The sequence below is a fragment of the Lynx canadensis genome, chromosome D1 (genome assembly GCF_007474595.2).
Source record: "Lynx canadensis isolate LIC74 chromosome D1, mLynCan4.pri.v2, whole genome shotgun sequence".
NCBI lineage: Eukaryota > Metazoa > Chordata > Mammalia > Carnivora > Felidae > Lynx > Lynx canadensis.
The window spans coordinates 22,117,747-22,134,566 of NC_044312.2; the positions used below are offsets into that span (position 1 = coordinate 22,117,747).

General features: G+C 45.3%; 1 protein-coding gene across 3 annotated transcripts in view; it reads left to right on the forward strand.

Annotated features, from left to right (window-relative positions):
- Positions 1–10,562: 10,562 nt before the first annotated feature.
- PKNOX2 (PBX/knotted 1 homeobox 2) overlaps positions 10,563–16,820 on the forward strand; it is a 284,066-nt gene continuing 277,808 nt past the window's right edge. For 2 of the 3 annotated variants that reach the window (XM_030333207.1, XM_030333206.1), the window contains exon 1: positions 10,563–10,652. The gene's annotated coding sequence lies outside the window, so the exon portion shown is untranslated. The remainder of the gene's footprint in view (positions 10,653–16,820) is intronic. The other variant, XM_030333201.1, reaches the window with a different exon arrangement.

The following is a 16,820-nucleotide window of genomic DNA, read 5'->3' on the forward strand; positions in this document are numbered from 1 at the left end:
TTCCTTCTGTGTTCATAACTGAGTTCAAAACCAGTGTAGGGTTGTTATTGATTTACACATTTATTTACTTTCCTCCTGGAATGCAGCATCTGAAAGGTTAAATTCTGAAAAGGACTTTAAAAAATATCAGTTGTGCTAGGAGATGTGTAGGTGAGAGCAGAAAAATAGTGTAGAATTGTGTAAACTTTAAAGTACTCAGAGGGGCGCCTGGGTGGCGCAGTCGGTTAAGCGTCTGACTTCAGCCAGGTCACGATCTCGCAGTCTGTGAGTTCGAGCCCCGCGTCGGGCTCTGGGCTGATGGCTCAGAGCCTGGAGCTTGCTTCCGATTCTGTGTCTCCCTCTCTCTCTGCCCCTCCCCCGTTCATGCTCTGTCTCTCTCTGTCCCAAAAATAAATAAACGTTGAAAAAAAAAATTAAAAAAAAAATAAAGTACTTAGAAAAAGTGTTGGTTGCAGGCTTCTTTTGTTGAAAGTGTCCCCCCCTTTTTTTTTTTCAACATGAAGGACCGGGGCAAGATGCCTGTGGAGGAAATTCTTTATCAGTTTAGACTTGGCTAGCCTCTGGGGTTCCAGTGGGTGCAGAAGAGAAATTCCCCACCACCTCCCACCCTGAGACTTGCTCATGTCTTGCCCTGATCCTGCTTCTATCTTAAAGTCATTGGTCGGGAAAAGAGGATTTGGTCATTCTCTTCACTTAGCCCAGGGTCTCTGAAAATGAACATGCTTGTCACAACCCCATCCAAGACTGGAAGGTACTGGTCTGACTCTGGCCTTCTGGTATGTTTTAGTTCTAGAAGGACTTTGACCTCTTAGTTTGTGCCGGTCCCCATCCTCATTTACCTTGTGACATTCCCTTGTGGCCACCACTCCAACCCCTCTGGCCCTAGGGAGGGGTGGCAGATAGAACACAGGACAACCAGTCAACTTTGAATTTTGGATAAACAGTGAATGATTCTGGTATGAATTCTCTACTCTCTACCACACAGGCCCAGGGTTTGTGTGTCCCTCTCACTCCCTTTGCCCTTTGGGCTTCTAACCCATAGCAGCCTTGGATTCCTTACTTTTTTCAGTGTCCTGATCTCTAGGTGTAAAGCCGGGCTCTCCTCTGCTGAGGACAGCTGCAGACATTTCCTGGCCAAGGCAAGCATGCAAGTGGGGGTCCCGGCCAAGCACCACGTCCCCCAGTCCTATCACCACATCGTTCCGCACTGTGAGGAGCCTTGTGGTCAGTGTCTCCGCTCCCAAGATCTGCCCGCACCCTCTGGGCAGGGGCATACCCCCCACTCCACCTCCAGTCTCACCCAAACAGCCGTCCTTGCCTGCCTGGGTATGTGGAACGTGACCTGCAAGGGGGAGCAAGGCTCTTGCCCAACGGCCCTGGGGAGGGTGCACCTGGAGGAGTGCCAGTGTGAGCCTTTCTTATGCACAGGGTCAGGCAGAAGCCTGGCAGTGGGTCTCAGGGTGGCATTGCCCCTGCCACAGTTCCGGAGAACTTGTGTGGTCATCCTCTTGGCCTTGTGGCTCGTACTTGCTACATTTCTTCATCCTTCCTCAGGAGGTTCTCTGAAGACCAAGGTGTCTGACTGCTTCTCCTTGCTTCCGCCTGCACCCCTGCCCCTCCTTGCCGCCCTACCTCTGTCTCTGCTGCCTTCCGTTTCCTTTCCCTTGCACACACAAATCATCAGACTGCTTCTGGTTTGGGGGGTGGGAAGTCACCAAATTTCCTTTAACAGGATCTTGACAGCTCACTTTTAATTCAGTGCGTTATTGGGGTGGGGGGTGGCAGGTAGGATGGAGAAGAGAGTGGGGCAGGTTTTGTTGTTTTGGAGAGAATTTAGCCAGTCTTTCCGCCCCCATCCCCCTCCATCCCCTGCTTTGGGCTGAATTCAGCTAGTTATTTTCCAATTCGGTTGTGTGTGTAGACACGCCCACAGCTTCTTTGATTCCCCTCCTTTCCTCCTAATAGACAAACTGCTGCCAAGCTTCCAGCTTCTCTCTCCATGGTGACCAAGCCCCTCATTTCCATTTCGGCTCAGCCTCTACCTCCCCTGCACCCCACCCCCTCCTCCATGGGAATCAGGCTGTTTCCTTTCTCTGGTTCTACTCTGCTCCTCTTGTACTTCTTTTCCTTTCTGGGGATTCTCCCCTACGCGGAAGGAACAAATGTCAACATGTCCTTGGCTCCTTCCTCTTCTCCTTTATCTGCCCTCTTCCTTCTTTCTGCCCCTTTACTTGGGTGACTCCTAAACCTTTGCTTTTCTTAGCTCTTTAAACACATTCCTTTCATCACCCTCTCAAGTTCCCTTTCTTGCTTCAGCCTCTGGCTGAAGGATGCAGAGGTGCAGAGAAGGGAGGCAGAGGAAGGGGGGCTGGCCTCCCCTTCCTGTCTCAGGCTCTGCCTGGGCTCTGGGATTTCTCTTGGGGCAAGGTGAGGCTGCACCCCCACCTCTCTGCCCATCTCCCACTGCCAGGGTGGCCCAGGCCCTCAGAGGCGTGCACAACAGTCCCTGGAATCTGCTGCTGCTTGAACCTTCTCCGATGCCCTGGCCGGTCCTTCTCTGCTGGCAGGCAGGTTTCGTGTGCAGGTGAGCAGGACCAAGTTAGGCAGCTGGCCACTGCACCTCGTCTGCCTTTGGGGGCCCCACTCATGCCGTGGGCATAGGGCCCACTGACAGGTTTTAGGTACAAGGATAGAACAGATATAGGTCTCACTGAAATTCCCTTCACAGACTCCCCCTGTCCCGAGGGCTTCCTACTCTTATCATTGATCACAACTGTCTAAGGACACCTGTCCCTTACACACTTTTTCTGGTCTCATCCTTTGCTGCATACAGGCATTCTTACCCCGATTATCTTACTTGGCCCTCGTAATAATCGGGCGATTCTGATTTTGCAGACAGGGAAACCGAGTCTCAGAGAAATTAAACATATTACTCAACATTGGAACACTGGAACAAAGAAGTACCCCGTGAAGCTGAGACAAGAACCCAGCTTGTCACGCTCCTAGCTCGCTATGCCTTTTCTTCAGCAGTCTGTGAAAGGCAGCAGGGGAGAAGGCTGCACACTGCAGCATGAGTGAGGCAAAGGTGTTAATAGGAGGGGTGAGTAGCAGTTTTCTCCCCTCTGCCACATCCCCCCATGTCCAATTTACATTGTTATACAATGCCAGCTTAACCCCGTTCTTGTTAATGCTTCTTTATGGATGTTTTAGTTATGTCTGCCCCATATGTGCGTCTGATTTTTTTTCCTGGACTCTGAACTTCTTGTGGGCACTTTGGACTGCGTGACTCTCCCTGGGGAGGGGAGCAGCACAGGCTTCCTGCCTTAGGTCCTCAGCTTGTCTGACTTAGGGCCCAGCCAGGGGCGTGGGAAAACAATACTGGCCCCGCCTAACTGGGGCAGGTAGCAACCCAACTTACTTCTCACTTTCCCATCTTCCTGTTCGACCCCAGCCAGGCTTCCCAGCCTGCTCGTTAGCCTCCGTGAGAAATTAAAGTCCCAATAATCAAATCAACCCTTGTAAATTCCCTAGAAGCAGCTCCAGAGCACCAAGGAGCCAGCAAAGCCCAGACCCAAATCCATGTCAAATTTCATAGATATAATTTAAGTAGGGATCAAAAACCACACTAACCTAGTAACTAAGGCTGCTCAAAATGCAGAGTTTATAGTCCATCTGCCTCTCTGCTTCAGGGAGTCTGTATTAAATTTATTGCAAAGTAAAACAAATAAACCCAGGCAAAGGCAGGATGGAAATCTGCATACTCGTCAGAGAATTAGCAGCCCTCTCGGGTTAGGAAGGCTGCTTCTCAATTTGCATCTCTAAGGAGTTGTGACTGGGCTGGGGGCTGGGAGGTTTGGGCAGCATCGGGGCTCGCGGCAGGCCTTCCCCCTGCTGGCAGATTGTTGAACTGCATCCCTGCGACCTTCGTGGTGGACGTTTGCAGGGCTCCTGGCGGCCAGCTGAAAAGAGAATCTGAAGCTGAAAGAAATGTTGGGGAGGTGTGGCGTTGGAAGAGTGGGTAGCAGAGAGAGGAGAGGGAAGGACATTACGAGAAAGATATCCTTACTTTTAAATATAAGACTTGCGGGTGGGGATGGCTCAGTCAGTTAAGCATCCAACTCTTGATTTCAGCTGAGGTCATGATCTCCTGGTTGGGTTCCTGGGATTGAGCTTTGCATGGGTCTCTGTGCTGACATCACCAGCCTGCTTGAGATTCTCTCTCCCTCTCTCTCTACCCATCCCCTGCGTGAGTGCTCTCTCTCTCTCTCTCCCTCTAAACAAACAAACAAACAAATATTAAAAAAAAAAAAAAGCCTTGGGGATGGGGAAGCTGGGAACTTGAGAGTGCAAGGGTGATGGAGGTGGACATTTAGAGTTGTCTCTTCAGTAATACAAGCCAGAAATCATGGTGACTTTCTAGACTCCTCTCCATCTTCTTTTCCATTTGCCTTGCTCTCCACACAACCCATGAATCACAAAGCGCAGAAAATTGGGGTGGAGGTGGCTGGGGTTCTTGCAAGGTACTGTTGGCCCTTGACTGGTTGTTTGAACCCAGTAAAGCTGTGCCTCAGTTCCAGGGCAGGGGCTAAGGCTGGGCCATACTCGCAGGGCCGTGAGAGGAAATGCTCCCATAACGTTTGGTTTGCCTCACCCCAGGCCTGGCCCCACTTTGCCATCTGTGGATAAAGGGGTGGGGCCAGGTGACCTCTAAGCCTCCTTTCAGTATGAATGTTCTCTAATTCTATGACTCTGTTCTAGGAATTTGGGGATCTGCTACATACATACTTTCCAGGGAAGCTCCATGGAGCCCAGCTCCTCTCTTAGGATATTCCTATCATCCTTCATGGCTGGCTCAAAGGGGACCTTCTTCAAAGCGATGCCCTACCTGCCTGTTTTAGGCAGAGATAGGCTGTCCTCCTTTTAATGCTTTATAGATAGATGGGCATATATTGATATATATAATCACACTGTAATAATGTGTTGAATTTATTTATATATCAACTCCACCCCCTCGAATGTAAAGTCCTTCTTAGATGAATGTAAAACTTCTCAGATGAGGGCAAGGGGAAGGTGCTGGTGAGGTTCATGGCCATTCTCAGTACCCACCTGCTCCTCTTTCCCACTTTCCCAACCCAATGCCTGAAACAGAATAGGTTCCCAATAAGCATTTGTTAAATGGCTGGGAGAATGAGTGAACAATTGAATGAAATGGCACAAAATGATGAAGGTTTGGTTGTATGGTTTACCCAGAAACCAGAGTGTTACTGCAACTTCCTACTTCTCTCCAGCTCTCTCTCTTCCTTCTTCTTCAACTACTCCATGGTAGTTCTATCTAGTCTACTTCCTGAGTCACTCCCCAAGCCAGCTGCTGCTTCTTCATTCCCTCAAGAGGTTAAGAGCATAGAATCAGAATCCTCTGATTCCTCCTCTGGAATCAGAAGGACCCCCAGACTTCAACTGCCCTTGGGAACCTGACTGACCTCAGTTTCTCGGTCTTTTTTTTTTTTTTTTTTTTTTGCCCCAAAGACAATAGAGCCTAGTAGTCGTTAAAAGTATGGACACCAGAGCCAAACTGCCCTAGTTTTAATCTTGGCTTCTCCATCTAGCTGAGTGGCCCCAGGCAAGTGCCTTAATCTCTCTGTGCTCAGTTTCCTTATCCATAAACTGGAGTTAACAGAATCTACTTCATAGGGTTGTTGTGACGATTAAAAAAGCTAATATACATAAAACAGGGCCTGGTGTGTGGTTGGCATTAGCTAACTCAATAAGTACTAGCAATTATTAACAAAAAGCAGAGGAATTTTGCAGAACAGAAGGCAAGCACCTGAAGAAGAGGCTGTCCCAGAAGATGCTTCAAAAGGCAAGGAGGAAGCTTGTGGATAAAGAAACGAAGCATTTCCACAAGGAACATATGCAAACACACAGAGATTTCACTGGCTAGGGTGGCAAGAAAAGCTAACTATTACTCTGTGCCTGCAGAACCCATATTGGCATCTTTTCAGAATTGGACGTGTCAATGGCATGAGTCCAAAGTTGCAATAAGTATGGCAGCTCCTTGGCCTTTGAGATCTTTGGGGATGGGGCGCCTGGGTGACCTGGGTCCAACTCTTTTTTATTTTTTTTAAGGTTTTAAAGTTTATTTATTTATTTTGAGAGAGAGAGAGAGAGTGAGAGCAGGGAAGGGCAGAGAGAGAAGGAGAGAGGAGAATCCCAAACAGTCTCTGCGCTGTCAGCACAAAGCCCAGTGTGGAGCTCGATTTCACGAACCACGAGATCATGACCTGAGCCGAAACCAAGAGTCAGATGCCCAGCTGACTGAGCCACTCAGGTGCCCCAAAGAGTCCTCCTCTTGATATCAGCTCAGGTCTTGATCTCAAGGTTGTGACTTCAAACCCTGCATTGGACTCTATGCTTGTGTGGAGCCTACTTTTTTTTTTGGGGGGGGGGCAGCGATCTTCAGGGACATGTTTGTTTATGAAACCTCCCCCAATTGGCTCCCCTTACCTCCTCAGCCCCACTCTTGCTATACTCTTCCTCTGATACTTCAGGCTCCATCCACAAAGAAGTGTGTTTGGCTCCCCCAACTGAACTTACTCCTCTTACCTGCAGGTCTTCACACACGTGAGTGCCCTGTCCCAAGAACTGCCCTCCACCTCACGCCTTTCCCCTGCCAGTTCTCCTGACCTTTTCGGTGGCAGGTCCTCTGCAAAACCTTCCCTCGTCCCCTAGACTGGACAAGGCACTCCAGTCTGTGCTCCCTTGGCATAGTACTGTGCCTTTCCCTCCTCCCCTGACGTATTAGTCTGCTCCAGCTGCTGCAACAAAATACTACAGGCTTGGTGACTTAAACAGCAGAACTTCATTTTTTCACAGTTCTGGAGTCTGGCAAGTCCAAGATCAAGGTGTCAGAAGGGTTGGTTTCTGGTGCAGCATGCCTTCCTGGCTTGCAGTTGGCCATCTTCTCACAGCGCCCTCCCATGGCATCCTCTCTGTGTGTGCATGGAGAGAGAGAGATCGCCGGTGTCTTCCTCTTCTCAGAAGGACACTAGTCCTGTCAGCCTGTAAACTTTAAGGGGACGCAATTCAGTCCATAACATCAGTTCCATGAGGGCAGGACCTTCTCTACTGTTTATTTATATTTCTTAGCTTAGCCCTCACCCCATCTCCTTGTGATTCTCTGTAATGTCTATAGGACCCATTCCTAGCAAGGACTCAATATATATTTGTTGAGTGAATGAGTGAAAGAATTTGTCAATTACTGGTAATGATAGTAGGAGCTTTAAGAAACAGATATTCAGATACGATCTAATGGAGGCCTCAGCAGGAAGATCCTTGCTGGTTAGTGGCAGAATGAGGACCAGAAATCAGAGTCTCTCTACTCCCTTCTGCTCTGAGTCCAGGACTCTTCACCTGGAAAAAGAACTGTCAAGGAGCTGGGTAAAACTGGTGATCCTTTTTAAATCCTTGCCTGGAGTTGCAAAGAATCTGGTCTTTCACTGACAAGCAAAAATTTTCCTTCACCTTGTCTCTCCTGCCACATTGACAGGCTATCCTAATAATACATGAAGGCATTTGAAATGCCTTTCGTCCTTCCCCTCTGTCTGGTTAGGGGCCGCAGAGGTTGGTCTGGGTTTGGCCAGCAACTTCCTTAGCACAGGTTTTGACTGGAAACCAACAACCCAGGGTGTGTGGCTCTTCGGATTCCTGCTTCTCTGCTAATGGATTTTGTTAACTGTTTGTCATTTGCTTATGCAAATCTACCTCTTTCTGCATTAAAATGAACCCAATTATAAAGTGAAATTTCACAATTAAACCACTTAGTGAAGGACATTAAGCGACCAGAAGGAATTGATTTGTAAAAATTTCAGCGATAATTACAAAATGTTTCTGAAATGTGACTAAGTTCTAGGTTTTTCTTTAAACAAACATATGTACGTGCACATTTTCATATATATATACCGCACAGACACATGCACATATTTTCACACACCTGGTTTCCATCTTCTCACCATGGGACTTGTTCTTGCTCCTTCTCTGGGTCTAAATTTTCCCCAAATAGAGGAAATTCCACCAGCCATCAGATCATGTCTGCAAAGTTCTTGGAAACCTTCCAAAAGAAATGGCCATTGGGCTGAGGAAACAGGGGTGGGCAGGAAAATAGAAGAAGGTGTAATGGTTTTAATAAAGTCTCTTTGCCACCTTGGTGATTGATATATTTTGGCATTTGCTTCCCTGCTCTGATGTAATCAATAGCAGTTATAGACCGAGGAGCAGGAAAGGTTGAGGATGTGGGATGGGACAGTATTGATTGGTTTTTATAGGAAAGAGCCCTGCCTGCTGATTGCAGTGCTCTGGCAACTAGAAACTGGACCTTGCTGTATCAGGGCTCAGTTACCTTTCCTGACACTCATCCAGGCAAGGGGACATGCAGTCCAGAAACTTGGAAATGGATAAGGACAGATGATATACACCTGAAAAATTACCCTTTCTGGTATTTGAGGGAGCTAGTCACACTCACTTCCCTCACTGCACCCACGATCAGAGGGTGGGAGTCACAGTCTCCTAGGCTGGTGCAGGGACAGGTGGGAAGGGTCTTTAAGGGTGAGGGAGTGATGGTATGCTTATGGTTCCAGGCTACATCTATATCCAAGAATGATCCCAACTCATTTGGTAGCATGCTCCACCCCCAGGCAATATAATGCAGAGGGGACTTTAGAACAGACTCTGGAGCCTGATTGCCTGGGCTCAAAGCCTAGCCCCGCCAGTCAGTGTGTGACCTTGGGCAGGTTAATCAACCTTTCTGTACTTTTGATTCCCCCATCAGTAAAATGGAGATCGTAACAGTACCCATTGCCTCTGGTTGCTGTGATTGTTATGAGTTAATATATGTAAAGAACTCAGAACAGTCCTGGCATACAGTGAATGATATGTACATGTTGTTATTGTCTGGTGGTGGTGGGTACGTGGGCTGACATCTGTGGTTTATGGGTGGAAACTTAAGAGTACAAATTTCTCTAATCAAACAGGATCATCACAATATTTGCTTTCTACTGTTGAGAACACAGGGCTTAGGACCCAGTAGCTGTTAAATAATTCTCTTAGTACATCAGCCCATGAGCTACAGGATTTCTCAACCCTTTCTTAGATTTTTTTTTTCCTAAAAACTTAAAAAAAAAAATAAGTATGACTAGGTCCAGATACAGAGCAATAGGGCTGCATTGGATTGGTAATGATAGCTTCAATAACCCAAGGAGTTCAGCCAAGACACATATTTATTCATTCCACAAACAACAAACTCTCACTATGTGTGAGATGGCTTCTACTTATGTGATGATTTCCATTTGTGAACCAGAACTCAGAGTGGGGACATTCAGATGTATAATCACCCCTCTGTAATGTCGTGATAAGTAGCTTTCGTGTAATGGATTCTCCTCTGTCTAGAACAATGTGCTCAAAACAGAAAATGGTTTGTTTTAAAGAAAACATTTGCCACTTAACATGTTTGTTGAAAACACATTCATTTCAGAAGTGTAATTTTATTTTCTTTTATTGTCATCATCGAATTTTCGGTTTTTAGAAATTCATTTTAGCCTGCGATGTGACTTTGGGGCTTATTTTCTTCTCAATTGTAGAACTGGGTACCGTAATAGAAGTCGGCAGATTGGCAAGCAGGTCCTAAGGAAACCAGGTTGAGGTGTTCTATGACAGACTCCCAAAAGGTTAAAACTGAAAAGGATCCTAGAGATCCTCTACCTCATCACCTTCATTTTATTTATTTTTTTTAAGTTTATTTATTTATTTTGAGAGAGAGTGAGAGCAAGCATGAGCAGGGGAGGGGCAGAGAGAGGGGGAGAGAGAGAGAGAGAGAGAGAGAGAGAGAGAGAGAGAGAATCCCAAGCAAGCTCTGCACTGTCAGTGCAGAGCCCTATGTGTGGCTCGAACTAACACTAACGAACTGTGAGATCATGACCCGAGCCGAAACCAAGAGCTAGAAGCTTAACTGACTGAGCCACCCAGGTGCCCTCATCTCCTTCATTTTAAAGATGAGCCCAGAGAGGTGAAATGACTTTCAGAGTCTGACCTGAAACCCAAGTGTATCGGCTCCAAACTCAGTGCTGTTCCACATACCATGAGCTTGTTGGTACCCTTCCAGCTCTACATTAAGCCCTTTTCATTTTTTTAGGCCCTTTTCAAATCTCCTTCTGTTCTCAGGTTGTATATGAGGCTAAGTTATTATTTGACAATTCTGTTCAAGTCAACGAAGATGCCTTGAATACTACTTTGGTGCCAAACACTGTGTTAGGTGCAGGATATAAAAATAAGATGTGGGTCCCACCAAGCAGATTGTCGTAGATGGTATTATTATACCCTATTGTTTACTGCCTCTCCCTGTGACAGGATTATGCTTATCTGTGCCATTGACATCAGACTTCATCATGTGACTTGCTTTGGCCAATGGAAATTAAGCAGAAGTGATATGTCACTTTTGAGCAGAGGCTTTCGGGAACATTTTGTGGTCCCACACACATTTTCTCTTTTCTTTCTGCCAGGAGAATGGCATGTCCAGAATAAGACCCACATAAAGAGAAAACATGGAGTGGAGCCAGAGCCACAGCCAATATATAACATGATGAGAGATAAACCTTTGTGTGGTGAGTGACTGAGATTCTGTGGTTGTTTATCCTGCAGCATAACTAGCACAAGCTGATGACTAGAGAGAGGATCACAGAGTAGCTGGAGAGACAGCTTATTTCCAACTGAATCACACGGGGTTGGATGCTTTGCTGGATGGAGACACAGATGATTCAGAAGTAGGCTGAAAGAGGGAACAAGTAACTCTTCAGAGAGGAGGCATCAGGAAGGACTTTCTAGGAGAGGTGATAGCTGAGAAGAGTTTTAGAGGTTGAAGAGAAGTTCACCTTGTTAGGGGCTTGGGAGGTTTGTTTCTTCTAATCAGAGAGACCAGCATGTCCAGACATGAAATATGATATGTTTGAGAATTGCCTGTAATGTCCACAACTGTGGGTCAGGATCGGAGTTCTTAATCTTTGAAGCCTATTGACCACTGGCCACTGTGTCAGGTCTCCATATATCCAAGGGATATATGCAGACACTGACATAAAAATGCTTCATTTATTTTGGTCAGAACTTTGGCCCCAGATTATCATCTGTTGTTATATCATGAGAAGCTACTAAGCTGGACTGTATGTGAGCCATAGAGACTCTTTTTCAAAAATTTAATTTTCATTTTAATCAAAGAATATATATGCATAGTTTGGAAATCAGCAGTTGCCTTGCTTCAGCCTTTCACATTCCCATGTTCCATTCTCCAAGGCAGTCAACCTCAACTCTTACAGCTCGTTTGTCATTTGTATATATTGCCGTGTTTTTAAATAATATGCTTATATTACTATTTCTTGATTTATTAATTTTAGAAATTATATATTTTATACATGTTTTTAAAAACATTTTTAATGTATATATATTTTTGAGAGAGAGAAACAGAGTGCAAGTGGGGTAGGGGCAGAGAAAGAGGGAGACACAGAATCTGAAGCAGTCTCCAGGCTCTGAACCATCAGCACAGAGCCCAAGGCAGGGCTTGAACCCATTAACCATAAGATCATGACATGAACTGAAGTCGGACGCTTAGCTGACTGAGCCACCCACACGCCCCTCGAAATTATATATTGACTCTCTGTCATGGTAGATGAGAACTTAGTTTCCCCCAATGCCATCCCTGCATGTCCCCTTCATTCTATCTCTCCCAACATAAACTTTTTTTTTGTTAAATTGATGTTTAGTGTTTATATACTAGTGATTATGCAAATATTATTTACTCCTGCATCAAGTAGCGCACTGTGATTATGTGTCCTCTTTTGTACAATTCTTTGTTTTTCCTGGAGTTAATAACTGCCTCCTTTTTTATTGATCTGATGTCCAAATGTGCTTATAATTATTTTTTTTCTAATGGTTCAACAACTCTACTACATACCTGGCAATACTATTTTGCATACACTCAAGCTCATCTGTTCAATTTTTCCCCTTACAGTTTTCTCTCTAAGAACCTTTTGTTTCTCTGTTCCAATCTGGATTGGCTGATTTTAGAATTAGAATACTACATAACTATTATTCTGAGGTTTCCCTTTACCATCATTTTGAATATTTCCTTTACTGCCTTCTTATGTTGGAGTCCCTGTTTCCTGAATTCTCTGTCTTCTTTATTACATTATCACCTAACTAAATTGCTAACTTCCATTCTCCAATAATTTCTCTTTTTTAAAGATTTTATTTTTAAGTAATCTCTACACCTAATGTGGGGCTGAAACTTACAACCTTGAGATCAAGAGTCACATGTTCTACTGACTGAGCCAGCCTAGAGCCCCTCTCCAATAATTTCTTAAGAATGAGTACTTTAGATGTCATTGTCTTGGGGCTCCTGGGTGGCTCAGTTGGTTAAGCGTCTGACTTCAGCTCAGGTCATGATCTCGCAGTCTGTGAGTTCGAGCCCCGCATTGGGATCTGTGCTGACAGTTCAGAGCCTGGAGCCTGCTTCAGATTCTGTGTCTCCTTCTCTCTCTACCCCTCCCCTGCCCATGCTCTGTCTCTCTCTGTCTCAAAAATAAATAAAAACATTTTAAAAAATTAAAAAAAAAGAAGTAATTGTCTTGAGTCATTGGCTATCTGGAAATATCTCTACACTACTCTGATGTGTGATTGATAATTTACTTGAATACAGAATTCTAGATTTAAAAATATTTTCTTTCAGAATTTAGAAGGCATTTCTCTGTTGTCTTTTAACACGTAATGCTACTTTTGAAGAAGTTTAATAGTCTTATTCTTGTTTCCTTTACCTGTTTCTTTTTCTCCTTAGAAGATTGTAGGAATTTTTACTTATCCCTCCTGATTTAAAATCAGAATAACTGGCTACCTAAGTTGAGTAGGCAGCATGTCAGTCTCATAAAATCACAATGATGATGGTGGTGGGCTTTGGTAGATATCTTTTTTTCATTCTTTGTGCTGGGATAATTATATTAATGTATTTTATTTCTCTCCTATTATTTAAGTCTCTCTTTTTTGTTTCCCTCTTTGGAAGTATTCCTCAACTTTGTCTTCTAAATCTTATGAGTTTTTGAAAAAAACTTTAGTTATATTTTTAATTTCAGAGAGGCTTTTTTCATTTAATTTTTTTTCTTTTTTATTGTAATCCCTTATTGTTTTTTGGATGCAACCTTTCCTATTGGTGTTATTGCCCTTTTTGAATTTTTTTTTATTCCTCCTTGCAAAATCTCTATCACGTCAGATCTTTTTTTCTGGTTATATCTGTCTCCTTTTATCAAGTTTGAATCTTTCTTTAAGTATCTTCTGATTCTTGACTATTTACATTTAAGAAGGAGGCACTGAAAGTTGATTTTGGAAACTTATTATGTAAATGGTACAGTTTGTTAACTAGTGGACTTTACATAGGGTGATCAAGTGAAAAGTGAATCTTTTGGGGCACGTGGGTGATTCAGTCGGCAAGCCTCCGGCTCCAGCTCAGGTCACAATCTCACAGTTCATGGGTTTGAGCCATTGGGCTCTGTGCTGATGGCTCAGAGCCTTGAGCCTGCTTTGGATTCTGTGTCCCCCTCTTTTTCTGCCCCTCGCCTACTTGCACTCTGTTTCTCTCTCTCAAAAATAAATAAGCATAAAAAAAAAAAAGTAAGTAAGTCTTTTTATTGAAGGAACTTCAAATATCAGTAACTGGAGTTCTCTCTGTAGCTTTTCAGTTGTTCAAAGAATCTTCCAATCCATTGGTTAGTGGTGTGGGGGAGTTGCTAGCAAGGCCAGAGAAAGGGCTAAAGGTCACACAGTTTAGCATGCAGATCTCCCTTAATTCATTCACCCTCCACCATACTTGGTGTTCCCAACTCCAATATTGTTCTTATTCAGTTCCTCCAAAGAAAAGTCTCATTTGCTGGAGGGTAAAGAAATATAGCTTACTGGCTGTGTGGGGAGAGTAGAAACCCCTTTTATAAACAGAGCTCCTACCAATGCCCCCTGTCCATCTGGGTGTCTGGCCTCAGGACCATGGTGCTTAGAGCCTCTGAGGGCTGAACCTTTCAGGGCTCTGCAGAGTGAATCAGTCCCCACTGTAGGCCCTTGGCTTGTGACTTTACTCTTTCTGTGGATCCAACACCAATCTTCCCTCTTTGTTTTGTTTAAAAAACTAATTGTGGGGGCTCCTGGGTGGCTCAGTCGTTAAGTAACCTTCTCTTGATCTCAGCCCAGGTCATGATCTCACAGGTCCTGAATTTGAGTCCCGTATAAGGCTCTATGCTGACAGTGCAGAGCCTGCTTGGGATTCTCTCTGCCCCTCCACCGTCTCAAAATAAATAAATAAACTTTAAAAAAATAAAACAAAAGCTAAAACTAAAACTAATTGTGAAACTCTTTAGCCCACTGTTTTTTTTCCTCTGTCATTCTTGTCCTTGGTTGATGCCTTTGTCATTTCTAGAAGTTGAATGGTGACCCACAGGCTTCTGTGGGGTGATAGCCACTAAGCTATAGAAGAATATGGGTGGGTGACTGGGTGTCATTTTGGGTCTCACAGCTCCCTGGGCTCTCCTCAGTTTCCCTTGTAGGCTCCTCAGCTTTGTGTTGTTCCTTAAATATTGGTGTTCCTCAGGCTTCTGCCCCACAAAGACCCATCCTGTTAGCATAAGCTGAAGATTAGGGGCAGGTCCAAGGTCAGTTCTGTGGCCCCCTTTCTCTGAGCCCACATCCTAGTTTTGGCTCCTGAACTAGAGAGGAGGAAGCAGGGAAGACAGAGAAGGCAGGGCCAGCCTCTGCCAACTGCTCGAGAACCCTGGGCCTCACTTCATCTCAATGCCTGTCTGGCCTTCAAATGGTTTCCCTGACCCCAAACAGACTCCTAGTCTGGCCCAATTATACCAGCCTCGTGGGAAGGCAGAGATGTAGAGAACACCCCCTTTTCCTGGTCCACTTCTGTCACTCATTCCAAAATGAATCAGGCACCATTCTAGAAGTTGGAATTATACTTATGAGTAAAGCAGACTGGATCCTACCTGGATCTTATAATCTAGTCCCAAGAAAGATAACAACAATAACGGCAAAAGAAACATACTGCACTGCATAGTACAGATGTCCTGTTGGGTCACTGCTGAGCTCTTGTTCCTTAGGCCTGGAACTGAAGGGGTAGAGGAGGTCATGGATGCAGCAGGGAACTTTTGAATAGATGGCTAATGCACATGATGCTATTTCATGCCTCCATGTCATTTTACACATGTGGTTTCCACCTACATTGACTTTCATCTCTTGTCATTTTGGCCAATTCTACTTGTTCTACTTGTTATTCTCTTTGTTCAGTAATCCCTTCCTCTGCAAAGTCTTCCTGACCCACCCACCCCACATTAGCCACACACTCCTCTCTACCCCTCCCTCCCTTGTATAATCAACAGCTTCCTGAGTTGGATACTGCTTCCGGAGCTAAAGGCACAAGATGAGTGAAACTCGGGGCAGTGTGTGGGAACATGCCAACTTGGGTTGAGTGCTGGCTCTCCCACATACTATCTTTGGCCTTGAGCAAGTGAATTAACCTTTCTAAGCCTCAATCTTCCTATCTGTAAAATGAGGATAATAAGATATGCCATGAAGTGTTATGGTGGATATAAAATGACTATAAAGTGCCTATTGGGAGCCTATAATTAGCACTTAAATATTGGTTCCTTCCCTTTCTCCTTTCAAGGAGCTTCCAGTCTAATGAGAGAATGACAGGCAAATCAGTAAGTGCAGCGATTTGTCATAGGTGCTGTGATAATGGCCACTGAATTACATGCCACTGATTTATGAGACTGCCTCTCTGTCTCTCCCACTAGACTAGGAGCTCCTTGAGAGCAGGGCCACATGATTCTGTGCCCCCTGCTACCCAGCTCGATGTCTGATACACAGTAGCTGCTCCATTCAAGTTTCGGTAAATGAAATGGGAATGACTCCTCCCTCTATCTGATCCTGGTTTGATGCTGGTTAGAGCAATGCCCAGCATTGCCTTTTTTTTTACCCCCCCCCCCTCACCCCCCACGCTGCTGTTCCTAGCTCAAAGAAGGGAAAATTATAGTTTCTCAGCCATCTGGGGTGAAAAATCTATCTTCACTAGAGACTAATTTTTCCAAACGTCATCAGAGTGTGGGACATGAGCATACCCCACCCCTCTTGAGTAGTGGAATGAGTGAACACCGAAACGAGGACTCATCCAGTGCCCTCCTGTGGGACCAGCCTCTCTCAGGCCCCTTCTCTCTGAGCATGCAGACAGGCAGACCTCCACCAGCTTATCCATCCTCTTCAAATGAGTCTGTCTCCCAAGAACCAAACATTTTCTCTCCCTGGCCCTGACTTGAAATGAAACGACTTAGCCCACAGACAGTTTTATGGTCCCTCGCTTTCCATTCCTCTTGCTGAGCCCTCACGCTGGTTAGAGCCCAGCCCAGGCTCTGATTTATACAGCTCTCCCAGGCCCCTGTTGGATTCGGAGTCTGGAACAATAAGACAAGGCTATCCATCACCCTTCTGCTCAGATCTCCCTGGACTCATTGGGAAGGAAGGAGGGGTGGGTGGCAGTGAAGACAGCCTCAGGGGTCCTGCCCAGAGAGCATTTGTCACGTTGATCGAAAGTGCAGGGCGGGAGTAGGGTGGGGGAGTGGAGGCTTTTTATCTCGCCCAAGCCTACCCTGTAGACAACAGGGATAAAGTAGAGCAGGGACAGGGGTGAGAACACACATGCGGGAGGAATGTAATGGAATTTGGCTCAGAAGTCTGATGGGGAC